At 40.6% G+C, this 27,906-nt stretch overlaps 1 protein-coding gene across 6 annotated transcripts in view; it reads right to left on the reverse strand.

Annotated features, from left to right (window-relative positions):
- BMPR1B (bone morphogenetic protein receptor type 1B) overlaps positions 1-25,841 on the reverse strand; it is a 230,949-nt gene extending 205,108 nt beyond the window's left edge. For 4 of the 6 annotated variants that reach the window (XM_068187543.1, XM_068187542.1, XM_068187537.1 and 1 more), the window contains exons 1-2: positions 14,749-14,793; positions 12,762-12,927 (exon numbers count right to left, since the gene is read on the reverse strand). The gene's annotated coding sequence lies outside the window, so the exon portion shown is untranslated. Of the gene's footprint in view, positions 1-12,761; positions 12,928-14,748; positions 14,794-25,818 lie in introns of those variants that run through there. The other 2 variants (XM_068187541.1, XM_068187539.1) reach the window with 2 other exon arrangements.
- Between the last annotated feature and the right edge of the window lie 2,065 nt (positions 25,842-27,906).

The following is a 27,906-nucleotide window of genomic DNA, read 5'->3' on the forward strand; positions in this document are numbered from 1 at the left end:
GACACTTAGAAAGTTCTCCAATCAATGCTGCCAGTAATTTGAATAACCCAGAAGAGGACATTTCTGGAGAAGGCGATGGCTGACCGGGGCTTTTCATAGGAGCACTGGAAGGGATTTCCTGAATGACAGGTCTAATACATGATTTCCTCCTTTTACACCAAAAGCTCTCTCCATACAAAACAGTGGAATGCTCTATACCTACATATTCATAGCTCAACAGCTGCTTTGCCAATAACACTCCATGTTTTCTGCTACTCCCAATCCCACTACGCAACATGATGCACTACTAGCAACTGAACAGACTCCAAAACACCAAGCCGTGAAAAAAAAGAAACTGCACCTATTCACAGGTCCTAAAGGAAAAGATGACAAAAAAATGTATTCATGCATAGGCAGACACAATTCCTGAATGATAAAGAGCAAACACTGTTTAATAGAATGAGTAGGTACAATGTAAAAGCGTTTTTTAAAATTATATCCACCAGGTTACCTGTGAAAAACTGATTTTCGGGAAAAAAATTAAAACCATAGATGGCTGACTATGTAAAGCAACTGCTTCTAAAATACTGAGGAATAGCATGAAAAAAGGCAGCTTAGGAAGTCAGACAAGGACTGGAAGACTATGCAGGAAGCTGGAAAGATTATAAAGGAGATAACAGCAAAACACAGATAGAAACACAGAGATGCAATATGTGAGGGATAGAAAGGAAACTGGAAGGACAGTAACATTTTTGATGGGCTAGAACATCAGACACATGAAAGGAAAAATTCCACATGCAAGACTTCAAGGCATCCATTTTCTCACTCCTATACTAAAGGAATGTCAAAAAGCAACAGATTAAACAAAAGTCAAATTTAGTCAAAAGCCATGAAGGAAAATGGCCGTTCTTCTGCCAAATGACTCTTCACCCCACAATTTTGAATTTCTGGGAAATATACATTACTTTGACTGTCAATTGGCTTGTGCTTTTTATGTCTTCTGGGATAAAATTAACAGGCCAGTGAATTCTACAAGCAGTTTTAAAGAATGCTTATCAGGCTGCTTTCAAGATTTCTGGAGAATGTGAATTATCAAATATGTGGTTTTAACTTAGAAACTTGTAAAGCAAAAAATTACATTTTCTTCTCTGAGATTAGTAAATGAACATGTAAATAAACACAGCCAATGTGACAGCAAAATTCAATATAATTTAATATACTGAAGTTAGGACTAGATAATTTACATTCCAGAGCTCTGGAAACACCAGCCCATGAAGCAGGAGGTGTGAAAGGAAATATTTTAATAGGTCTCTGATGCTGAGGGTGGTGCCATCTGATTGGAAAATAGCAAATATAATACCCATAACATGAGAAAGAAAAAATGCAGTCTGGGCAAAGAAAGTCCAGTTATTCTGATCCCAGAAGAATGCATGGCTTTAGCACAATTTCTCAGAGGGGAAAAAATGTTGAAGAAATTGAAATAAACAGGAATAAATGTATCTGCATTAAAAAAAGAGAGAAGAATGTGTGGCTAACTTTTTTCTTCTCTGTAATGTGAGCATCTTTAATAGACCTAATTTATCTAGCCTTCAACAAAGCCTATGCTAGCATGACATAAGGAATTCTTTAGTGAACTCAGATGGGAAACTTGAAGTACATATTAGCAGTATGAACAGACTGGGTAGCTTATAGAGCTTTAAAAAGGGAAAACACGCTCCATGTGGAGATTATTAGTGTACCTCCAGAAACATTTGTTCAGAAAGTCATTTTATTTAATACTTTTACCAGTGAACTTAGCAAGGGAAAAAATAAAAAACCAAACCCAAGAGTACCTTATTAAAACCAGCTTCTAATGCAAAGTCAGGAGATACAATCAACACACAGAAGGACCATTTAGAATATCACACAAAATTTAATGGATAACTTTGAAATATGTAAGCATGAAGCCCTGTAGCATAAAATGGAAGGCTAGGTGCATGGAAGCACCAGGAAATGAAGCTATTTAATCAACTGGAAAAGTTCAAGGAGGGAAAATACCTTGTTGACCATACTCATTGCTAACAGATTAACTGTGACCTGCCAACATAATGCAGACATGCCAAAGGCAAATATGATCTGAAAAAGTATCAGGAGTTATGTGACCAGCAGAGATAGGAGAACAGAAATGCCACTGCACTTCAGGAACAGTACATGAAATTCTGGCTATCCCCACTCCAGAAAACTGACTACAAACCAGTGGCAGAAGAGGGCTTCCAGGATGCTACAGAAGTGGAGAGCCTCTCTCAAAGCAGATGGCAAAAAGCCCCCCCCAAAACAACCAACAACAACAAACTACTGAGCAAAACTAGCCCAGCTAAACAAATGTTGGGAGAATGACCCCTCTACAAGTGTCAAAATACAAAAGACACCAGAAAAAATTCGCTTGCTGTACTTGAGCTTCCAGAACTGGTTGCTCAGACTAGGAAACTGACAGTTGATACAAGTTTCCCATTTGCTGAATTTGGGATCTTAATGATACCATTTCTCCCTGATTACATGGAAATCTGCAAATAGCTTACATTCCTACTTACAGAGAATTTGAACTCCACTGAAATTAACAGGGTACGAAGGCCAAAATCTAAATACCAGACACCCAAATATTAAAAATTCCAAAGGAATTCAGACATACAATTCTTAGTCTTTTGACTGGAATCCAGTACTGAGTTCTGTTAAGTCCCAATGAATAACCAAGCTGAACTAAACAAACAGGAAGAAAAGGCTTCCCACCCCTACAAAAGAGGACTCAAATTTGTCTGCCTGTGGTGCTAGGTGAGTGGCTGTGCTATCAGCAAGGAAGACAGCACTAGACTATTTGGCCACAAGGAACCCTTTAAATAAAAAGAAAACCAAACCGAACTACCTCCACCCCAACCCGCCCCCCCCCCCCCCCCCCAAAAAAAAATCAAAAACTATAACAGAACCTATAAACCCAAGTTGGATTGTTCAAACTGGGCATCTGAAGTGAAATTTGGGCACTGCTAAAGACGACAGGCTGATCTCCACAGGTGCTGAGCAATCCCTCTGCAGTCGGCTTTGACTCAAGTCAGCAGGGGGCTAATGCTGTCTCCACCATCACTCCCCACCTGGCCCAGCTGGCTGGGTTAGGACAGCTGTGGTCCATAAGTCAGGGCCAGGGTGCATCTAGGCTCTATGAACAGGCTCCATAACACCTGCCTGGACCACATCCCTTGAATAAGCAGAAAGTAAAAGACCTTCTTTCCAGCCTCAACATACTCAATATCCTAGTTTGATAAATGTTTCAACCTTTTTTAATCAAGACACTTCTGCCTGTTTTTCCTCTGCTGTTCATTTTTGGAAGTTACTCAAATATTTCTTACTGTTCACAACAGCTGACACTAACCCAATGTGTCCTTGGTTTCTTCTCCTAAAAACGCCCCATTTGCACTCCTCAAAAATACTGGCATGGCTTTAATTGCAGCCTTGAGCTGTGCTAGGGATGCTTTTGATATCACTGATGTTTGAAAAAGCTAGGATATACACAACAGTCCTTCACATAGATATGCAAGATGTAAATAATTTTTTATATTTGCATAGAAAATTTATTGGGCTCCTATTTGGACTAAACAGAACTGAAAGCAGACCTGGCAAAGCAACAAACTGCTCTTGATAGCAAATGGAAAGTAAGAAAATACTTGCAATTCTTTTACTTCATTCCAGCTCTTGTTCAAAACCAGCTTAAGTACTTCTGCAGTTGCCCCAAAAGCAATTTATACAATAGATTTTTAAAGGCATCTATAAATACATAGTTCTCATAAATACTGTATCTCCAATATGGTTACTGGACTTCTTCATTTAAATTTTCTAATGTCTACAGTTAAAAAAAACAAACAAAAGCTTCTGACATTACAGATCAGTACCCAAAGTGGGAGAAAGTGCTTCCATACTTGAAATTTATATCCATCTACCAAACATCAGGAGTGAAATGAGACAAACATTAGGAATAATCTACTTTAAGAAGGACACATGGTCAGTGGATGAACAAGATAAAAGCAAAAGAAAATATAGAACATGTGGGTCAAAACAAATAAAAAAAGGAAAAAAAACCCTAAGGTTTAATTAAAAAAAAAAAAAAAGTTCAAGAAACCCTAAAATGTGAAAAGAGAGAATAAAGCAAACAGAAAACTTCAAAGATTGCCAAGTTCTGGCCTGCCATGGATGTGTGCAAGATCGCTATTATGCTATTACACTCATTTAACTAACTTCAACTGGAAAGTCCTTAGGCACCATACTTTAGGCACAACTAAACTTGTGCCAGTGGTTCCATGGAGCAGTTACTGGACAACTAAACTGGCAAATTTACTGTCCAGGTAAATTGGTGCCTAATGCTTAGCATTAACATGAACACAACATCTTGCCTGAACAGAGTTGGGCTGGGTTATGGCATGCAGCTAAATATTGTACACTGAAGGAAAAATACATGTCCAGGAGTGGAAAATTGAAGGCTAATTCTCAACCACGGCTCAAGCAGGTATTATGGAATGTGTTCTTTCCTGAACACGAAACATGAAGGAAATCAATGTGAAAGAAAGCAAAAAATGTATTCATTCTTCCCTTCCTCTTTGGAAGAATAAGGCCTTCAAATGGTTTCTCGTTAACTTTCCCAGTATGTGTTTGCTTTTTCCAAGAAAAAGGAAAAAGGGAAGTAGGTGGTGGTAACCAACCAGTGAATTTATATACTACCTGAGGGGAATTCCATCCCATAAGTACCCTGAGTATTCCCAGAAGTCCCAAACAGACCAGTTTATACACTCTTGATTTCATGACTTCATGTTCCTCCTCTTGGATGCAGACCCTTTTTCCAGGAGATCTGTTGCCTGTACCTCCACCACCTTACCACTGTTGGAAGTGAGGTGCAACAGAGAGAGTCAAGCATGCTATGAATGCAGTGAAAGGTTCATGTGAAACATCATCTCCCCTGCTAGAAATCTACCAAAAGGAGGGGCTTATGCTCTTCTGCTTGCACAAAGATTCTTTCAGTGCAACACTATGCAGTTGATGCCCAAAGAACTGTAGTTTATAGTTCTCTTCCCAACAAGTTTATGCCTTCCCCTTCTTCCTCTCCTAAGCACACCTTTAAGACAACTCCCAAAATATTTCATTATTATATTCAAAGAGTCACCCCACCTATGTAGAAACATGGCCAATGTGGATGATTTTCCAAAGCCGTTAACAATGATCCAAAAGTTTTATCAGAACTGGGTTCACAGACAGAGTTATTCTACAGAAGTTGATGCCATGCACAAGGGATGAAAGTGAACAAACTGACCATATCCCCCATGCAAACCTGTAAGCACACAAAGCTTCACAGGATGCACAGCTGATAGGGCTTGGCAGAGGCATGAATGAAGCAAGAGAGTCAAGAGAACAACATGACTTGAGAAAAAAAAAAATAGATTAGCAATTTGCAGCAAGGCAGCAGAATGTGACCAGACAATATTCATGACAGAAGGTGATGGTTTTTTCCCAAATTGGAAATGTAAATCCAGTATAGAAAAATAAAAATCTGACAAAATATTTCTCCCAATAATACAGTGTAACTTATGAATAGAACTTTTAAGCTACAAATTTGTAACAGGTGGGGTTTATAAAATAGGATTATTATGACATACTTTAGAGAGGCCCATGCCAGTTTACCTTAATTCCAAAGATTCATAAAAGTTTTTATTTAGGAACAGACAGAGGGCTAAAAATGATGTTGCTCTCAGCCTTGGTGAATTTCCACTTGCTGTGGCATAATACTAAAGTTTGGATTCATAAAAAATTAATACTTAAGTCTAACAAAAAATGTTCTGTTTAAATCATTTACACTCGAATAATGGCTTTCAAGATTTTTTATGCTTTAAGATATATAAATATACATTGTTTAGTTGACAGTAAAAGAAGCTATCTTTTATAATTTCAAAGAAATAAGTTACCATAAAGGTTTTGTAAAATTTTAAAAGGACATTTTCCAGAACACTGTGAAAATCAATTAATCTTGAGAAAAAAAGATATCAACATTTTTGTACAAAAAGTCACAACCCATGAAACATAAATTAGCATCTGCTTGATCAGTTGCACACTGCCAACCTGCATATACAAGTTACACTCAGGAATATTTGTTAATATCAGTAAATCTCTTAGTCATCTACTGATTGCTTTTTTTCAGGGCAATCTAGAACTTGTTCTGCTGCTGAATTCCTCCAGATAAATGCAAAATACATCCATGATACAATTTGGTTGTATTACTTTGTGGCTGCAGAGCTAACTTAAGATTTGCTAGCCCTCAAATTCTCACTTAAAACTAAGCTAATAATTGCAATACATTGTACTTTACACCTAGATAATAATTAAAAAGTGTTATGTCCTTTTTCTAAGATATTACCATCCTTACTTAACTTGAAAAAAATGGAAACCTGAAGAGTAACTGCAACTGTTCATATGTGAAGAAATATGTCAAGAATCCAATGCTGCCTTAGCTGTCCAGATGATTTAAATACGTGCCTGTCTATCTACATTTTGTAAAATGTTGTATCACAATTAGCACATGGCACTTGGGGCTTTTTTAGAGTTACCTTCAAGGTAGGGGTCATGCTTCCTGTATACGACGTAGGGCATTTGGCTCCTTCTGGGAGCTACTAGAAGCAAAAAGGAACAACTCTATAATGGGTTATTTCCCAGGGAAAGAGCATTGGTTCAGCTTTCCTACACATACACTGATTTTGGAAAAAAAGCAGTTTGAGATTAAGCACTTTTCAACCTGACGAGATGACAAGCACAGGACAGGACCCTAACCTTACTCCACAGCAGCTGTCTGAAGTATCAACAAGGTAAAAAAAAGCATCTGCAGAAGCCACTGAACACCAAGAAGAGTCAGGCTGAGTAGAACACCAAGAGCAGCACATCGCTTCCAGCCACAGAAGAACGTGGATTTGCAATGCTTGAAGAGCACAGTTACTCAGCAAAAACAGAGGTTCTGTTTAAAAGCATTTAGATGTCACAATAAACTGATGAGTCGTTCCAATGCTCACTGAGATTTCTGTGGATGAAAACCAGTCAAAACAATTCTGGCCTTTGTACACGCTCTCAGGAAGAACTGTAGATTTTGGTTAGATTTAAATCACATTTACCACTCTTACTTTAGCAACACATCAAATGCAACTATCTCTCCATTCACAGATTTTAGTATAGGAACTACCTGGGGAAAAAACAATCTGTGACATTTGAAACTGATGTGCTTAACGCACTACCTAAAGGTATGTTTCTTAAACAATCCTTTGTAGCATTTAGCTAAACCAAACACTTGCTAAAACAAACAAAGAATAGGCAATCGACAAAATGTTTGGAGTTTGGGCCTTTTTCACAATTTACAGTGCAGAAGAATCACAAAACTGATCAGGTTTTCTTAAATGCTATTTAACTATATTCATGAGCAAAGCATCTATAGCATGTTCATCACACTCGCAAAAAAAAAAATCAAGAAAAGATAAATGAGAAACCCTGTTCACCAGTGGGAGAGGAGTTCCACCACTCTGTGGGAGAAAGTGTTATTGTACAGTAGCTCATATTCATGTAATAATTTTTAAATGTGCTGACATGCCGTTTGCTGTGCCAGAAAAGTGGTGTGGCTGTTGCCTTTTGCACTGAATCTTGGATTTGCTGAATGTGAAAAGTACATATCAGTGGTTCCATACCATGAGATCGCAGAAGGTTGATGCAGGGAGTCCCAGCTGACTGGATTAATTTTGTCCATGGCCAAGCATAACAGTGCTTTAGAGCCTCACACTCTATCAAGGGAGAAATTCTAATTGGATCTAACAAAGAGCTCACTGCTTAGGCACACGTGTCAGAAAATAGTTTCCACATCACATAAACTGTACTGCTAAGGAGAATTATAAAAGGACATTTTCAGAGTTCTGGAATAATGACACATTATATTACACACATTGCTTTCAAGTATATTGCCTTCAGGAAAGTATCATGTAAATTATGAATAATGCATTCACTCGGGTAACAGCAGGTATGGTGAATCAAGGCTGTGCTCAGACACAGTTACTGCTATTCATTTCAGCTTTTCCTTCACTACAGGATAATTTCTGCTACACTTCACTACAGGAAAATATGATGGAAGATGCTTCACCAGAATCTTTTTATTTAATCTTCAAAATGATGTACTAGAAGGGAATAAAAAATGATGGTGGAAAAACAACGTAAGGCCATATGAGGGGAAAAAAAAAACTTAAATTGTGGGAAAAGAAAAACTGCATCTCACCTTCCCACTGAAGTCCCTCTCCACCCACCACTTCTCTGTGAGAGGCATCTCAGTCTTCATAACTAAATGTGCACAACACCAGAATTATGAGTTGAGAGTACTACACTACTACAAACCCCACAATACTATCCCCATCAACCACCTTTCTTCACCAATCCATGCCTGGCTCTCTGCCTGTGCCTCTCCCCCATTTACTTTCCAAGGGGAAGAAGCCTACCTGGCCATCCTCTCTGCTCCAGCAATACAGGAGAGAAGGTTGGCAAAGCAAAACATGGGAAAGAATCCTCCCCTGCCACGATCTTGCCCAAAACAGTCAACGTTCTCACAGTAGTCCATAACGTGTTAATACCTTTTTTTTTGGCAGGAGTACCAAGAAGGATTTGGAGTTTTTAAACATCAGTGTCAGAGCACTGGATCAGATTGCCCAGCAAGGTTTTAGAGTTTCCCTGACCGGAGATATTCAGGAACTATCCGGATGCAATCCTGTGCCATGTGCTCTAGGATGATCCTCCCTGAGCAGGGAGGTCGGAGCGGATGACATACTAGGGTGCCTTCCAACCTGACCTGTTGTGTGATTCTGTAAAACACTATTTGATGCCACAAAATCATGCAGTTCCATTGCAGTTAGTCTTTTGCCTACAGCCTGTTTAGGGATGCTCAAAAGTTTGGAGCCAAGGGGAAGCAAATGCATGGTGTGACAAGTTAGGTGTCCAGAATTCTGAAACTCCTGAGACAAATGGATTGTCTAGATGCAAGCAACTTATAACAAATTAACAGGATGAATTCTTTTAAAGTATTTGGAGGTTGTACCATTTATTTGTCCTCAGTAGCATCAAGCATAGGAGGCCCTTTATCTCAAGAAAGGTATCCCTGACCCGTGCTCCTGATTATAATTAGAGGAGAATACTGACTGACCAGGGGGAGAAAGCTAGCACTGTAAAACATCACTACAGCCACCCCAATGGTCAGGGGTCACTGCCACACCACGTAACACCAGTCTCATACTGCAAACACTGGAATTTCAATAATGTGGACACACATACAGACAGAGCAATTAACCTTGCTGGGGGGGGGAAAGGCAAAAGAAAAAGCACATCACACCAGAAATAATCTGACTTGGCTCTGTACTGAGGACACCAGCCTTTGAAAAATAGATCACATTTTCATTTTGCAAGTCCTTGTTCTTATCTACACTAGCCCCCCACCTGCCCAATTCATATTCCCACCCTACTCATGAGAAAACACATACTGGCTGTGACAGACTACGTAGTTCCTCATATGATGCAGTGAGTTGGATTTGTGGCGAAAATAGTGTTGATAACAGAGAGATGATTTCACTGTTCCTGAGCAGAGCTTACTGGTCTCAAGGCCTTTTCTGCTTCTCACATTGCCGTGCCGCTGAGCAGGATGGTGCTACAGAAAAGGCTGGAAAGGGACACAGCTGGGATAGTTGACCCCAAAGGACCCAAGGGATATTCCATACCATACAGCATCATGGTCAGCAGTAAAAGATGTGGAAAGAAGAAAAAGGGGATGTTTGGAGTGATGGCATTTTTTCTTCCTGTTACATGTCATGAAGCCCTGAATTCCTGGAGATAGCAAAACACCCACCTGCCCACAGGACATAATGCACTAGATCCTTGCTTGGCAGTGCAGTTTTTCCTTTATCTGGTAAACTGCCTTTACCTCAACACATATTTTCTCACTTTTGCCCTTCCAATTTCTCCCACTCTGGTGAGTGAGTGGCTGTGTGAGGCTGAGTTGTCAATTGGGGTTTGGCCACAACTCAATGTGGCCAAACTCACAAATCTCCCCGTTTAGTGCCTTGCTGCAGCTACATCTTCCAGGAAGCAAGGACACTGGCCTTGCCTGCCCTGGCTAACATACCTCAGCAAAGAAAGCCTAAGAGGGCATTTGATTGTTGTCTACCAGCATGCCACAGCAGGAAGGCACAAATAGCAGAGAGGAAAAAGCAGCATATCTGCTAAGGGCAACCTCAAGCCCTGTGTATGAAGAAATTGTGAAGACGTCCAGGTTGGAATTGGAAACAAATGTCCTCACAACTCCACAAAAACCATCAGAAAACACCCTCCCTACAGGGGAAAGAGAAAGAAGGCATTCAGCCTTCAGAAGAAGAAACTTGCTACCTCTACATAAGGAATTGTGTAAGAGATGAAAAGGCACAGAACTGGAAAGTGTCTCAGGAAGTCTCATTGATCTGCTGCCAGGAGAGGCTCAGAGAGCAGCCCAGAGCACAGAGAGCTCCCTCCCCTAGGTAGCTTCTGCTGGAGCAGTCAGCTTCTAAGTAGGAAGAGAAAAAGAAATTAATCCCAAAAGCTTATTTTTTATATTGGGGTCCATAAATGTTTTAAAGAGGCATATTTTTATCTCTCCGTCTCAAACCATTCCATAATAATAATACTGACAACAACAAAGTAAAGAGGACTGGCAGCCTTTGATCAAATAAATATTTCCTTTTAAAAAGGTGTAACTTATCTCCTATATATGTTCATCTACAAGCCCTGGCATTATTTTGATACCCACAAAAAAATGGAGCCTGGGCTTCCAAGTATTCATCGCTCTGTCTTAAAACACCTTAATATTAGGATAGAACAAACAGAACTGTCTTCAGGAGGGTCCATTTCCCAGCACTGACTAGGGAGAAGTGCTAGAGAATTAAGGTTAACTGGGGTTCATAACCAGTGCATGACACAGAAAGAAGAAAATCAATTGGACAGACCCAGACAGAGTTTTCCCTGTCAGAATGGGCTGTTAGAAAACCTAGTAAGAAAGATAAAAAAGGACTTCACTGGCAGTTAAGGTGTGAGAGTCTTAGCTCCTAGCTAAACTATTATACTTAGTAACCTGTCTTCAAGTGAATTACAACTTACTTAATTTCTTTAGACTTCAGAGGAGTGCTAATTCCCAAATTCATGGGTGAACCACATTAACTAGTAGCCTGTAAATCATTGTAATTATTTCCAAAGTTGCTCTCCTCTGTAGCCCTTAAACCAGAAGATGTCATTTTTATTTTAACTAAATATTCTTCACCAGTGTTCTCAAACAACCCAGGAGTGGAGCTGTGACTCATCCACAGTGCTGAGCCTGTGGCTGTTTTCACCTGGCTGCTCTGGTCTTGTGGGGGGCTTGCAATGCTGAGTGAGCCAAGGACTCTCCAGGAACACTACACACACACTGCTCAGCCATTCCAATCAACCTTGCAAGTGGGAGCTGAATTATTTTGTCTACGGGATTCTTGTTTTGCTTTGAAACATGATGTTCAGACAAAGACTTTCCTGGGCTTTGCAAACAGAGAAAAAGGTAAAGGGGTGGTAGGATAAAGTTTTGGCTTGCCAAATGAAATTATGGACCTGTTAAAAAACAAGAAAGTTTGACTAATGAGAACTCAATGACATCATAAAAACATCTTAGTTTCCTTCAGTAGATGAAAGGCCGTTCATAAATGAACTCCGAAAAATAGTAAAATCAGAGAAAGGTAATGTAAATATCAGGGCATGTTCTAAAGAAATAAGAGAGCTGTGTTCAAAGTAACATGGAAGCACTCAGACCAGCACCAACATTTACTGAGTACTCTGCTCATTTCTCCCTTTGATACTCAGGCGTTATTTTTCCTGTAAGTTGATGTAAACTTTGAAGTTTTGCACAAGATCTTGAAAGAAATACAGAGTGTAACCAGCTGCTATATATGATTCTCTAGCTAGTGGCTGCTATGTATGTTACATATAGAAAGCATAAAAGAGAATAGCTTGAGCAATGTAAACTGCCAGCAGGGAAAGTCTTTGAAAACTTATACAAGATAAAAGCATCTGTAGTCTCAACACTAATACTCTGTAGTCCAGCAAAATGATAAAAAACAGCATCCACTAGAACAGCTGGAGTCCACTGAATGGGAGCAAAGCCAGCATTTGAATACAATTAGCTCTGACTGTGCTCAAGCTGAGATACACTTCCACATCCACAATAACCCTCTTGCAACATCTAGTCCACTAGAGGAACCATCTTTTGTAGAAGGGTTGGAATCTATGAGTCAAGAGCGCTGTACAAAAAGAGTGTTACCGAGTAGAAAGCAACCCTGCAACGCAACACGTCTGAAATTACACAGCAACAAAACTGCTTTGCCTGTATGGGCTCCTCTTGCCCATAAGTGAGTAAAGGCTGTATCCTTTGTCTTCTGCTGCAGACCCTCCCAAGGAATTCCTAAGTGCACAAGGAGTGCTGCCAGCTTGGCCAGTACCCACAGGCAGCCTGGGCACTCACACCACCACCAGGCTGAGTGAGCATCCCTGTCTGTACCCACCCTGAGCCACGGGAAGCAGCCAAAATACTTCTTGCATTCCAGAAGCACATGGATACAGCTACATTAAATGCAACTTCTGTTTTGTGAAATGGAGTAAAATTGTGCCATCTGTGTTGAACTCGCTGTATTTAGAAGGCATTAAACTACAGGCACATAAAGGGACCACCTGAATCTGCTCCTTGCAAAAACACCTTGCCCATGGAAAAATTGCAGAGATGTGAGGCAGCAGATCAGCCCTTCCATGCATGTGGTGACATTAACTGAAAGTGACCAGTCGCAACTGCAACATTGAAATACAGAGGGAATGGTATATAACATACTACAACAAAACAAACAAACAAACAAAAAACTTGAATAGGTTACTACATTCCAGGTAAGTGTTTGGTGAATGCAATGCAAAAGCAGTTTATCAAAATGAAGTAAGAATTGCTAATGGAATTGCTCTGGTTCACATATCTAACTAATTTCCTTTCTTTGAGACTATTTTAAAATGCTTATCCTGAACCATCTCCTAGAGGAGGAAAGAGAGGAATTCTTTCAATATTGTACTTAAAATCATGCACAAAAATTAATAACATTATGATTTAAAGTAAATGTCGTTTTTACAACTAAATTACAGAACCACAGCATAACCAGCGAAAATAAAAATTTTATAGCTGGAAATTGTAACTTAACTAACTGTAATCCACAAACTACTGGGTTTTGAAGCTAAAAATCAGCAGACTTCAATACAACCAAGCTGAATTATTTGGAGAGGACAAAAACATCTTCCTCTGTGAGCTCTACCTGTACACAGGCTACACTGTTAAATACTGGAACACAATCAGAAAACCTGACAACCACTGAGCAGCACCAACCTAGCACTTGACACTACAGAAACACAAAAAATTGGAGAATTTGGAGAGTAACAAAAAAATCCTAACGACTGAAAACCTGGATCCATAATGGGAGATCAATAGCTGACTACATACCAGATTAAATAAAAGATGACATTACTGTTTCAAAACAATGTCCTGAAGTAATCAAAACATCTCATAAAAATAATTTGTGCCTGCAAAAGCAGTAACTGCTACAAGAAGCAGAAAAAGGGTCTGAAGTTAATGGATGTTCTTTAAAAACCCAAGCTTATCCCCCACATTTTCTCTTTGTATCCTCAATGAGGGCAGAAAAAGATGGAGTTTCACATATCCCAGGATATAATAGGAAAAAGCAGAAGAGGGAGCTAATTTTCAGAGAACAAAATTGTGCATCTGTGGAATAATAAAATAGTAACTTTTTTATCCAAAATCTCCTATCCACTTGTGGGGAAGTGTTAGAAGGCAAGAGGATGCACTGCAAGAATTTCTGGGTCATCAACAGGAAGGGTGACTGGAATTATTCAGACTCCAAATTTTGTTTTGTTTTAAAATGGGAAACTACCCAGAGTTACAAGAATTTACATGCCCAAAAAAAAAAAAAAATACTATTTTTTCTTACACTGTTGATTCTATTGTAATTCATCTCCATAGCTGATGATACAAGAACTATAGCTGGGAAAAGCTGATTAATAAAAAATAAGGCAAATGACACTGCACACTCTCAAGGTCAGTAAAATAACCAACTCAACTTTTATAATTTCTGTATTTCCAGACTTTTTGGTCAAGCAGAAGAAAACACTGCAAAATGCACTATTGCACATACCTGGCTGTAGCAGTGAAGTATTTGATCATATCCATTCAGATAAAGTCAGATCTCCTTCCTGTCAGCAGTTTTGAAGATTTCTGAATAGCTAAGGATGCTTGTTTCTCATGAGTGTTAAGTGGTTTATTCATCATCATTCAAGTTTCTCCATGTATTTTTTGGACAAAAATGTATTTTAGAAGTCTATAAAGAAACCATGACCTTCCAGCTTGTGATATCATTTGCCTCTTTTGGCAGGGTCATTTTGAACTGAACAAAATCAGCTGTTGCTTTCTTTTCAGACCTTTCCTATCATCTATTGCAATTCCTTCCTTATAACTCATGAGCATTACACATCTGGTAAGGTAAAAAGTAAGGTCTGAAGATATCTAGGCTGCACAATGACCAAGCAATACCAAGTTTCATTTGAAAAAAAAAAATCTGAGTGAAAAAAAAATTATACATCCAATAAATAATAAACACATCAATTTTGTTAGTCAGTCAGCTGGCCCCAGCTTATGTTGACGACCACCTACAAAAAGTACACAATGGTTTCAAGAAATGCTATTTTGAGAGCAAACCTTCCTCAAAAAAATGTAATGACCACATGTTTAAGAGAAATTTTAAATCCTTTTAGACATGAAGAAAAAGGGCTTGGGGAAAAAAAAAATCACAATACTCAAGACAGACAAGAATTTGAGAAACTCTCAAAGTAAGAGCTCAACATGATTTGTAGTCTCACTATTGTGAGGCCCTGTTTCCTGGACAATTATAGCATCAGATGAACCTCTATGAAAAAGAAACTATGCAGCTTTAAAGATGAGGCAGAGAATAACACCCATGGAAACCACTTCCAGAATGGTTTATATCTTCTATGGTAACACTACTTAGGAAATGTTATGGCTCAAAAAAAGGAAGAGAGTCTACATGGGTGCAGTTCACAGGTTTTGCAAATGCCAGCTGATCAACAAAACACAGTAGTCACAGAATCTACTTCTAATTGGAAAAACTCAGTAAAAAGCATTCAGAGATGCAACTGGGGATGCAGCCCAAGCACTACTTTCAAAAGCAGATCGAAAGGAAGTGCAGCTGTCTCAAAATCTTGATTAGAAAAGGGAAATGACTGAGATAAAGCCCACATGACTCTTATCTGTGTAAGGGGGATTATCTCCATTCCCAACTCCCAGAAGACTGCTACAACAAAATGAGGCTTCTCTCCATTTCTCAGAAAGAAGCAGAACATATTATTTTTACATATCATTCCTTTGGCCTTGAACAATGGACACAAGTGAATGCCACTGCAAGTTCTACCATATTAAAAGACAGAAAACAAATTCCAGCTAACTCCTCCTGTGCAAGGACTGGTTTTGAGCAAGCCCTGCATTAACAGGAACTAGGAGGCATTCCCCACAGTGACAACCTAATTCAGTCAGGACCAGGAAGGACAGGAGGAGGCAAGCCACAACACTGCAAAAACAAAAGTGTGCAAGACAATTTCAGCAAGATGGTCTAGAAGAAGAATATTCTGTTGTTTGACATAGACTCCTAGTATTTTTATGCACTCTAAAGCATATCTGTCATGCATTCACTGATGAACAGGCTTGTATTCTTTGGATGTGGTACATTCAAGCAAAAATCAAAGTTACATTTATCACTTTGTTGATAATCTTTCCTGAATAATGGATTTGGAAAAGAGTTGCTATAAACAGGCATTTATCATCAGATAGGAAATTATTATCATTAAGTGCCATGAATTCTGCTAAACTAATACTCAACAAAAGTCTTCAAAGTACACAAAGGAGGGTCTTCTAAAGAATAAGTGCAGTTGAAAAATTTGAGACTGGCTTATTTGACAACAAGCACAGAAACTGGCTGCTTTTGTTCCAGAAGGAATATCATCGAGAGAGAGAAGGAACTGGCGAAATGTATGAAAGAGGTTAGCAGCTGGAAAAGAACTGAAATGGCACAGGAATGGGAGATAAAGTCACTGAAATAGAAGTATCATTTCCATTTTTTACAGAAATAGTATAACAGTTTCCATCAATTAATTATTACACTCATTAAATAGGCAGCCAATTTATTTTACTTCTTACTAGTCATTTAAAGAGTTGCCATTGCAACATCTTTAAAAAGAGTGTCCCATGCTTACATGGAATAATTTAAAAATGTATTTTGCAAGACAGATTTGTTTTTTATTATTTCTTTCAATTTAAATAATAAAATTTCTCTCTTGGAGTATTAATGCAAGAAATCACAGTAAAATATGCAAATTAGCTGTTCAAATATTTTTTTAAAATCTGACTAGAAAATGTATTTTCTCTAAGAGTTTTACTAAAGAAATATCACAAAGAAATTACTGTATTGGACTGATGCTTCACCTTAGGGAAAATATGGAAAGGATGATGAGAAAAAGTTGTTCTGTGCAAAATCTTTCTCCACTCCTGACATGTATTTATTATTCATTCTCCACCACCTCTCCTTATCTGTTGTCACAGCTTACTGCAGTTGCATGCCGATTAAGATGTATTTTGAAGTTACTGACAACTCTCCTGTGATAATTTCCAGTCCCCACAAAAAAGAAAAGTCACAGCTTAGTCCATTCTTATGCCTACAGAGAATAGGTAAGTGGATCAACCTCTATTAGAGAGCAAAAAATCAACGCCAGAGTTGATATCACTGGGAATGAACACAGGAATTGCTGTGCACATCCTTCAAGGATTTTATTATAATCATTGCCAGTGCTCACTACTATCTCCAACTATTAGCAGAACATACAGACAGCTGCAGCCTGAAGTAGCCCATCCTTGGCCAATGTGAGAAGCAGAAGCAGGAAGAGTCCTGACCTTTTCTGAGCTTTTTCTCCCCAGGGTTACACTGACAGCAATCACCTTTAGCTGTACCTTCAGACAACATTAAGGACTTGTTTCAGGGTACTGAAGTGTTTAGATTACATGTGTTCAGTACACTGGGGATCTCAGCACCCAGCACCAGTAACACACCACCTGTTGAGCTCTACATGTTGTACCACTGCTATCAGCCTACTGAGGTAACCTTTGCAGGACCTCTGTTGCTATGACTGTGTTTGGATCTTCTCTAGTCTACCTCCTGGGTACTGCCTTGTGCTATTCTTAAATTAAAAAAAAAAAAATTCTAAACCTCTCCATCTCTAGACTTGGACAACTCTTAGGCACCATAGGCACCATTTGCATGTGTAGCTTTTTCTGGAGTCAGAGAGAAAGGGAATTAATTTCTGTGACAGACAGCATCTTCAATTGGTCATTACTGTGCTAGCCAGCCAGCCTAATCCACACTTCACCAGAGGATTACCTCACGTTGCTTGAGGACATGGAGTGAGGTTATGTCACATCACAGCTGGGGCAAGACACAAAACAAGGCAGGTGCCTTTGCACTGATGGAGACCAGGCACATTCCCACCTGCTGAGAGTGCTGAGGACCCTATCTTTCAGCAAGAAGAATAAAGAGAAGCTAGGCACAGCAGCTCCTCAAATGCTCCAACTATTCCCAATGCAACTGCCCATTTAGAACCTTAATTTTATGGCAAAACACTTCTAAAAAGCTTAGCTCACCTTTCATGCCATTAGCTTATCCTTCACAGTACTACTTTTGGTCCATCAGAGTACTTACAGTTTACTTTTCACCTCAAGCCAAGTCCAGCATTTAAGTATGATAAAAATATCCTAATCAAACATTTCAAAAGGCGTTTAAATACATGTAAGACAACTCCTGTCTGCATGCAAAGCCCCCACCAACTTCTGAAAGGATTTAGCATCAATGATTAAACCTGTGAGAATATATCAATCTACACAAGTAGAGTCACTAGTGTTTTAGTTTTTATGAAATTTGCAGTAAGAGAGAAGAAATGCTAAGAATGGTTCATCTAAACAGCTGAAACGCTGCTAAGGAAAGAAATTACATTGGGATTAATAATTTCAAATATATGCACAGCATTTGAGAGCAGAAGTACAGTATAAACTAGATCAAACCCTTTTGACAGGTGCTCATTTGTTCACACTATTCCAAGTCACGATATCTGAACTGGTAAGGCGAATCAGAAAAATTGACTTATGCGCAAACTTGTCACAGCACACATTGCAGTTGAGACGGCCACAATACACAGAGTGCCACCATACAATTTCAGAAAGCTTCAACCCATACAGAGTAACACCATACCACTTCAGAAGGCTTCAGGCATCTGCCTGTAACATCATGTCACTTCAGAAGGCTGAAAGCATCTGCCCTTCTTGTTCTTCAGCCCAAACTTTTATACCCTCATGTCCATGCATTGCACCTGTGTGCCCTCTGTTCCCTTTGGTGATGGTCAGTGCACCTGGGCACTCCATGGCTCATTGCTGTCAATGCTGATCACCTGCTTTTCACAGCTGTAGCCCATTGGGGATGAGGCTGGCCACAGCCCCACCCCCAATTACCACAAACTGTGTGCCTACACAAACTGTGCAGAAATATTCTCTTTTGCAGAAAGCTAGAAAAACGTTTATGCACAAATTAAGCACCAAGTTCAGTAAAAAGATAGCATTTTGCATACACAAAATCTAACAGCTCACAATTCAAGCGTTAACAAATAAGAATAAAGTTTGCAATCCAGAGGATTAAAAACTATTCTTTCTGTTGCTTTGGTTTTGGGGTTGTGTAGTCTTCAATTAAACTAATTTTCAATTAAAGTTTTTTCTACAAAACCTTAAAAACAGCAAGTCATAAGAAAATTCCACACATTCAAAACACAGGCATGTGTATTATTGAGATCACGTTGTTTCTTGTCAGGAGAGGAAATTTTTTTCAAAATGAAGCAGTCTTAAGAAATTCCATAAGTCGGTTACAGAGAAGTTTGATTACTCCCTGGCAATGGATTTCTGAGTTAAAAAATTATAAAGGTTATCTTCATAATTTTCATTCTGAATTGGAGTAAACTACTTGCTTCTGCATGTCCTCAACCAGCAGCATCCCTACTACATTGAACAGCCCAACAATACTGCATAATCCCCATTGTAAACGATTATTTTGGGGTGTATTTTCCATGGCTCTGACTTAGATGTGGAAGACAAGGAATATAGACAAGCCTAAACAGTTGTTATACATGGTTATCAGAGAAAAGTTAATTAGCTTCAGGTTTAAAATGTGGTCCTCCTCCTCTTCAAAGGCACAAATGTGAACCTACCTGCTGCTGTGACGGCTGTCAGGAAAAGCACAAACCTGTCCCTTCCATGAAATACAGATGTATAGCTCTGATGCCATTGCTGCTCACAAACAGAACTCACACGCCTTACAAGAATATTTAACCCTGAGATAGACCTAAAAGGTTTACCATCTACTTCCAATTAATACCAGAAATCTGGAAGAAAATGCTGGTGCAGCTTTTTCACTCTAATAAAGCAATTATGTCTGCAGCAAGATAAACCCAAAAAAGAAGATTAATACCTGTGGAAAGAAAGACTAAGTGACTCTATTGGGATAAGGGAAAAGGCTCAGTTGTCCAACCAATTTTCTACCCAGTGAGGAATGCACACATCCACACCATGAGCTGTCTCCAGGAGAGCACTCTGAAATGGTGGTGAAGGTGCTTAAATCCAGCTGGAGGCCAGTGACTAGTGATGATCAGGGTTCTATGATCCTGTGAATGTTTCTTACCATCAGAAGTTCACTTCATGTGAGAGTGATGGGTGTCCTGTGAAAACCACCAAGCTCAACAGACTGTAGTCTGCATGCAGAAATCATAGAGGCAGTCTTTAGAACAAGCCCTTCTTACCATCATTCAGACAGAAATCATACCAGTATTTTAAATCCTAAGCACAACACAGATTCAAAGTTTCAACTTCATAACAGTCGCAAGGCACTGAAAGCAGTAGCCCTGAATGCCTACCCAGGAATGCTTGTGAATAAGGGAAAAAGACAATTTGCGTTAATATTTTAAATGATGAAAAGCAAAACAATCTCCTGAATAACTTTTATCCTGTCCATCAACAGCAGCAGTTTGGACTTGACTTCGTTCTTGACCCAGGGTCTCAAAGCACTTTAAAACAGATACCTGTGACTGCACCCCATTCAGAAGCAGGGAAACAGAGATGACAAGGACCCATCCATCCTACGGCATGTCCTTGAAGTAGCACAACCCTCCTCCGCTTGAAGGGTTCCTCCACTTCGATTTTCTGGTAGGACAAGACCCTACAAGACTTGCCTATGAATAAAGGAAGTCTATGATGCCTGCACGTATTTAATTGTATTTCTGCAGGCTATAAAAGTCTTGCTCTACTCATTTTAACAAACTACCAGATAGTTATGCCTGAAGAGAAATTCCCTGTTAGGGAAAAAAAACCCTATTCATCCAACTTCAGTAGCAAATGCAAATAGCTAATTAACCTTATCTCCATTACACTGTCCTGATTTTGCAATACATCTGGCACGGAAGAAAGTATTTTTTTGCCTTGTCCAAATCTTCTTACATGCTTACAGAGCCTGCACTCAATAGGCTCTGAAGCAACTCTGACCAGCAAAGATTTAGCATGTAGTTATGGGTATACCCTCTGACCTGTACTCTAGATGCACATCTCTATATGCCATTCCATCACCACTTTATTGGGGAAGAGACAAATTGTCACACACATAGAGGGAAACTGTATTTAACTATCTAGTTACAAATAAAGCTGTATTTGTGTACTTAGCAGAGACAAACAAAATAACCAGATCCAGCTCATGTACACATTATCAATTCAAGGCAAATAAATATACTCTTTCACCCATCAGTTTTTTCCCCTAAAAGACATATGCGCCCAAATGATGAGATTCAGCATTTCACCTTTTCATGGTCTGTTTTAAATACAACACTTTTCTCTTGGCCAAAACTAGCAAGGATAAGGGAAAGCAAAGTGGACAAAAGGTCAGATTATAGTGAAATTGAAATATTTATCAGAACAGCTACTTCTGCCAAGGAAGATAATCACAAAGGTAACATCTCCTTTGATCCTTAATTGACCTGTGTGTTTTTAATTAGGAAGTAGGGGAATTAACCTAGAGCTAATTACAGTCTTCATTTTACAAACCTATAAGTGCGTAATTTTATTCACATAAGTATTATTTAGTGAAGTTATGCATGAACAAATACGTTTGTAGCTTGAGGGAATAGGTATTGAATAACTTAACCTTTTAAAAACTTCTAAGTGGCTACTTTACAAATATGTCTTATATACAATCTATTTTGTATTTTAGGCTTTAGATGTGAAATTTTTCTGAATACCAAAGAATATTTCTTTTTTGTGCCAGCAAAATAGCAACAGTTATTTTTGTGTTAAGGAAATAAGTGGTAACTTTAAAGAATGAACATTTTAAATTATGTACCTTTATTCATCTTTGCAAAACTGCAATCTTTTGCTTAATGGCATCACAGAGTCGAGGTTGGTAGCAATGCATTTTGACTTCAGCACTGAATTAATTTTAATGTGTAACACAGTCGGTTTCAGGGGAAGAAACTTCCTGAGACCTGTATCATTCATGTCTCTGCATACTAAAATTCATTCACTACTGGAAAAGCTTTCTGGAACACGTGAAGGGTCAGCCTATGCTCCCTAGTGCTCTCCCCATGCTCACATTGCTGCTCCAGCCTCTTCATTACATCCAGAGTTTGCAAACTCTGTGGACCCGTATCTGCTGTCCTGCAAGCTGCCACTGATGACTCCAAAATATCCATCATATAAGGCTTGGAATTATGACCATGACTTCCATGCAAATGCCCTCCCTGCTGGCCATTGTACCACCAGATGAGGACTTGCTTTGCATCCCGACTCCAAAGAAAATAACTCCTTCAGCCTACTTTCCCAAGGCAATGTTTAGACTTGCTTATCTGTGGATAAACATGTCTGCCAGACCCTCTCTAATAAGTTTTGAGTCTATTGGCCAATTATAACCAAATCTGACATAAGCTTGGAGGCCTAAGAGATATCCACTGAGACAAGCAGCAGCAAAGCAGGCAGCTGGGCTGAGCATACAGCCCCCATGAGTGATCCTGTAGGAGAAACGCCAGAGCAGTGACAAACTGGGGACTCCAGCTTGAGACACAGTGCCAAAGGGAAGAGGTTCCTTTGGGTTTGGCTGCTTATCACAATCCTGCAACATAGTCTATGCATGACAGCAGTTAGAACATGCTGCCTGTATTACCAGAGACACAGACACGCTCCTTTCTGTGCACACTGTGCAAGCACTCACACCTGGGTGTGCAAAAACACTCTGGCATGGGCTGATCATAAAGAATAATTGATCACATAGGATTTTTTTTTTTTACAGCTTGATGAGGTGTTGACATTTTAAGCAGAGAAAAGTAAGGTCAGTAATGTGACACATGAAAAAACTGGTATAATGTAATCAAACACTACATTATAAGGTATTTTGGTTAGCTCAAAATAATTTCCTTATTACAAAAGAGTCCAGCACTTCCAGATGCTGTCATAGATAAATATTTTCTCCTTTAAGGCACTCAAAAAAACAAGGTTGCTGATGTATAGCACAGTGCAATTCATAGATACCATCAGAATGTTACAATTTCAAGACTTTTTCAAAACTTATCCTATAACCCTCATTATATTTTTTTCTACCTCAACCAAATACAAAACAGCAAGAGGAAAGAGCTCACCAGAACCAAGCCCAATCTGAAACATGCACTAGGAAAACAAAAAAGCTTGACACATGTGAACCTTAGACTAAACTGCAATGTTTTCAATCAGTTTCCTCCAAATTTTGCCTATCAGCAGCCAGATTCTAAGTTTGAGACAATTTAAAAATAGCTCATATCTTTTGAAAAGGAACAAAAATCTGAATGGTAATAAGTCTGAGATATATTTTATAGTTTGCTTTATGGGGTACCACCAAGTGATCTTACTAATTTGTTTCTATTCTATATTTGTCATATTTATAGCACATTTTGGCACTTACGAGTCACATTCTAATATATCTCTAAATCCTCACCAACTTCATCAGTTAGAGTAATGACAACCAAGATAACCATGTTGGTTTATATACTATCCTATCCTTGCAATTACTCTAAGATTGGTAGCAAATCTCTATTACAAGTTTTTGGAGACTTTTCTGGCTTGGCCCATATTCTGTTTGAAAGCTGTAAACTTAGAATGGCTGTTGTCAGCAGCAGCACAGGCTGGACCCAGAGGCAGCCCTTCACTCTCCCCAGCACACGGCATTAAGTATCACATTTGTAAGGCAAAGCAAAGCAGCCCCTTCCCCATAGGATTTGGTCTGGACAAGTGCTTTGTAGTCAGCATCAAGCAATCAGCAGTTCAGACACAGAGCAGCTCATAAACCTTCTTCTAGAAAAAAAATACATCTTATTTCTTAGGAGTAGTAACACATCATTTCCCACCTGAGCATCAAACTTCCTCTCTTTGTTTCCTTCCACCTGGGAACAAATATTGTGTCTTACTTATTGAAGCTTTTGTTTTGTATTCCTACAAAACAATACACAGGGAAGAATGACAGAAACCGGGAAGAAAGACGCTGGGAACAGCCTTTGTGAATCTGTCAGTTTACATCATCACCAATCAAAGCTCTTTCAAAGGCAGTTTCAAAACTTGAGGGCTCGATTCTGTCGAGAGATGAATGTTCCAGTCTTGCTGCAGCAAAGGCCCCAGCACATGCATCACTTTAATTACACAAGTGCACCAATTAAAATGGACCCCCTCATATTCTTAAAATGAAGCATGTATTTAAGAGCCAACTTGAAGCCAGATCATTCAGCAGACTGACCCACAGGAAGGATTGCTATAAGTCAGGATTACACACAGATAAGTACAGATACAGCTATCCCAAAGGCCTGAGGGTTTTTTTTTTCCTCCAATTGCACAAGTGTCAATCAAGGGTAGCTTAGCTGAAGCCAAGCAGGGCAGTAGGTTGTGGGAAGAGAGTCAAGGTCCTTAGGTTGTATTTACTATGATGGATTTCTTATTTTGAAATAACTGCAAAAGTGTTTCTTAACAATGCAAAATTTCAACACAAAAAACAATCTTCTGACAAACACATTATGAATCCATCCTATCACTCTAATAGTAAAACGCTGGTTGGGTTTTTGCTTGCTTTCAAAAACCTCTGAAAGAAACCCACTCCCTGCACATGCAGCCTCTGCCAGTAAAAGAGAGGAGGAATACCTGGTTCTGTAAAGCCACGCTGATCATCAGTCAGAGGAGATTTTGTCCTCTGTAGGCAATCACATGGTGGCCATTCTGTCACACTAATGCACAATGCTTCCATGAGTTACTCACAGAGACTGTGGCTTTTAACATCCTAACTTTAACATGCCTGTCTTTCAAAATGGTCCATTCTCAGAAAACAACTATGTCTCTCCTCATTTCCCTCCTCTTCAGCTACACTTTAAGCAACGTAGAAGAGAGAATTTTGGCCTGAAAAGGAGACAACAGAGAACACTGGAAGTATATAAAAGTGTGAATGGGACAGAGAGGAACAGAGACTAGTTCTGCACTAACTCTGTCAAGACATAGGTACCGTCAAAGATTCAGAATAAAATGCTATGGGGTTTGACACAGTGTAAGTTAAAGTTAAAGCTATGAACTTGCTTCTCACAGCACATTGTTAAAAGTTTACACAGTGTCAAGGGGCACTCAGAGCAGCTCATGGAAAGGAAAAATCAGTGACTGCCATAAAGACACCAGGTTTCCCTTAGAAAGCATCCAAGCTGCAAATTATTGCATGCTGAGAGAGCCTTCTGGCAAATTATCCTTACATGCCTATCTTATTTTTACTCTCCCTCAGGCACTGCTTTTTGCACCGTCAGACCCAGGACGCTTAGACAGACCTCTGGTTTTATCTACAAGAGACTCCTAAACAATGACACCTTCTGTCATTTACATTCAGCAGTCTTTAAATCGAGTGGTTTAACGCTGTGTTTCTGAACAACAGCACCGAAGACATCGACTGCTATAATTCGGCCGGTAAATCAGAGTTCACGTCAGTCCATCACAAACGACAAAGTCTGTGAGTTAGCAATACCGTACTGCTGCGCGAGAGATTCCCGCTTCCCAGAGATTCCCAGGGGCCTCCATCGTCGTCAGTTACCAACCAAGATGTACCTTTACAAACTGGCGTTTTGATTTAAAAGTTCGTTTCGGGAGCGCTGCAGACCGCCAGCTTCTGACGGGCAAGCGTAACGAGATCGCATCAAGGCAGGCTCAGCGTGAGCCCGAAGAGGGCAGGTCCGGCAGCCCGGTCCCAGCAGGCTGCGGCCACTCACACGCTTCACCGCAGTGCTCGCCCCGGGGCAAGCTCGGGGCGGCCCGAGGCGAGCGCTCCGAGCCCCGCACGGGACGGGACAGGGGCCGGGCAGCCGCGGCTCCCCGAGCACCCGGCGGGGATGGAAGGCGCCGTGCGCGTTCGGGCACTCGGGACCCCCGGGGCTCGCAGGCCCGGCAGCCCCGGGACTCCCCCGCACCCCGGGCCGCCGCCCGCCCCGCCGCAGCATCTCCGCGCCGCAGCACCCGCTCCCCGCCCGGCTCCGGCTCCTCACCGTCCTCACCGCCCGCGAAGGCTCCGCGGGGCTGCCTCCTCTGCCGGGGCTGCTGTCTCCTCTGCCCAGGCTCCCTCGTCCTCTGCCGGCGCTGCCGCCGCGCTCGCCCCCCGCCTGCCTCCCGTGCACACCCCCTTCCCGCCCGGCTCGCAGCCGCTCTGCTCGGGATCGGGGTGGCTTGGGGCTTTCTCCCCTCCTCTCGCCCTCTCCAGCTCCCACTAGTGCTCGCACACCCGGCCAGCCGGACCAGGATTCGCCGCCTTCTCCTCCTCCTGCTCCCGCCCCCCGCGGCCGCCGCTCCCCCGGTCGCTCCCGGGGGGCTGCGAAGCCCCAGGGCCGGGGCTGCGCGGGCAGGTTGCCCTGTCCATTCATCACCAGCCCGGTACCCAGCCGCCCCGTCCCCCCGCACACCCGCCCAAGGGCCCCCGCGCTTGGCTGGCGGGACGGGGAGATTTAAGAGAAGTGCAGCAATTTACTGCCAGGATTAAATTAACAATCGAGATAAAACGGACAGCGTGGGAACAGGCGGTTGAAAGATGAATCGCCGATACACTGCATAGCGTTTAGAGTGTCAGCAATAATTTATTACTAAGTATAGGCAGCACCACAGCCCCGATGTGGAGACTCCCGCTGCAAGTTGTACTACATCCCACAGGCAGGCGAGTACCATCCCGTGCTACCTTACAGCCCAGGCTTTTTAACTTTTGTACTATCTTATTACTGCTTCCCTCTTTTCTATGCTTGATAAAAGGAAATAACACATCAGCAGCTTAAGTAATCATATTAGAAGTTTACAACCACAATTTTGTCCATTATAACACTTTATGATGGGGGAAATGCAAATTTTAAAATGGGAATATTCAAGGAAAAATTACATTAGCAATTTAGTGTACATCAGGAGTGCACTTTAAAACAGAGGTGGAGCAACCTCAGTGCACAGACTGCAAGCAATAAGCCAAAAATGCATCCTGGGAGTGCACCTAATGCACTGTAGGGCCAGCAGGCATCCCATGCACCAGGTGAAGTCGCAGGCAGTGCAAACGCCTTGGCCTGAGTACCAGCGGTTTCATACGGCAAATCTACTGGGCCACACTCACTAGTCATGCAGACACCAGCTAACTTCATTTAATTTCAATTTCTCACACTCAAGTTGGCATACTCCCTCATTGCTCAAGTGGGTTGGTGCATTAATGCTGCATTCACATACACAGGAGCTAGTCTATCCCCCTTTAATTCAGAACGTTTAATTTGCAGAATATTGCTCCAATACTTTGGGCCAGAGGCACAGAGAGAGGGCAAACTGTCTCCAACTGCATGTCTCTCTGCTCTTAGGCCCAAACCTATCCTTTCCCTGCTCATGTAGGCATGGGCCCTTTTTTCCACTTTACAAAAAACTCAGTTAACGGTAGAGACATGGTGGAAGTCTTATTACTAGCCAAGGCAAATTTGGAAACACTGAAAAGCTAGCAGAAAGCTCATTCCAGCAAGATTTCTGCACTGCTATTTTGTGAAATTGGTGTATTCAAATTGTCCTTGTGCACTTCAAGCCCCACACTTTTTTGGCCTGTATCCCAGCCACAGGTCACTATAACACAGGTATATTGTCTATTGTGAACCCAAGGTTTCCCTCTTAGCAGAGATACTTCACTTTTCAACTCTTTTCCCACTTCTATTTATCTCCTACAAGCAAAAAAGAGAAGATCAAAGTGAATAGAAGTACTGGGTCTCCTAGAAAACAACAGAATATCTACTGCTGCTGCACTGACAACAAAAACCTAGAAAACCTAGAGAACTTACAGAGAAAGGAGAACACACCCTCAGGAAGTAATAAAGAGAGGGATGAAAAGGAAAAGAAGACATAAAAACAAATAGGAAGGAACAAAAGGAAGGTGTAACTGAATAAAAAGCGCCATAAAGTGAAACAGTTGGCAATGAGAAAGGAGCCTTATGGACACCTCTGCTTCACACTGACAAACTGAGAAACTGAAAAGTGTAGTTTCCTTTGAGGCACCAAAATAATTAACTCTTTACTGAGTATGTGAGAATCAAGGATTTGTGCTACAGCACTCCAAAAAGGGGAAAGGTTTT

This window comes from Anomalospiza imberbis, chromosome 4 (assembly GCF_031753505.1).
Source record: "Anomalospiza imberbis isolate Cuckoo-Finch-1a 21T00152 chromosome 4, ASM3175350v1, whole genome shotgun sequence".
In the NCBI taxonomy this organism is placed as follows: Eukaryota; Metazoa; Chordata; class Aves; order Passeriformes; family Viduidae; genus Anomalospiza; species Anomalospiza imberbis.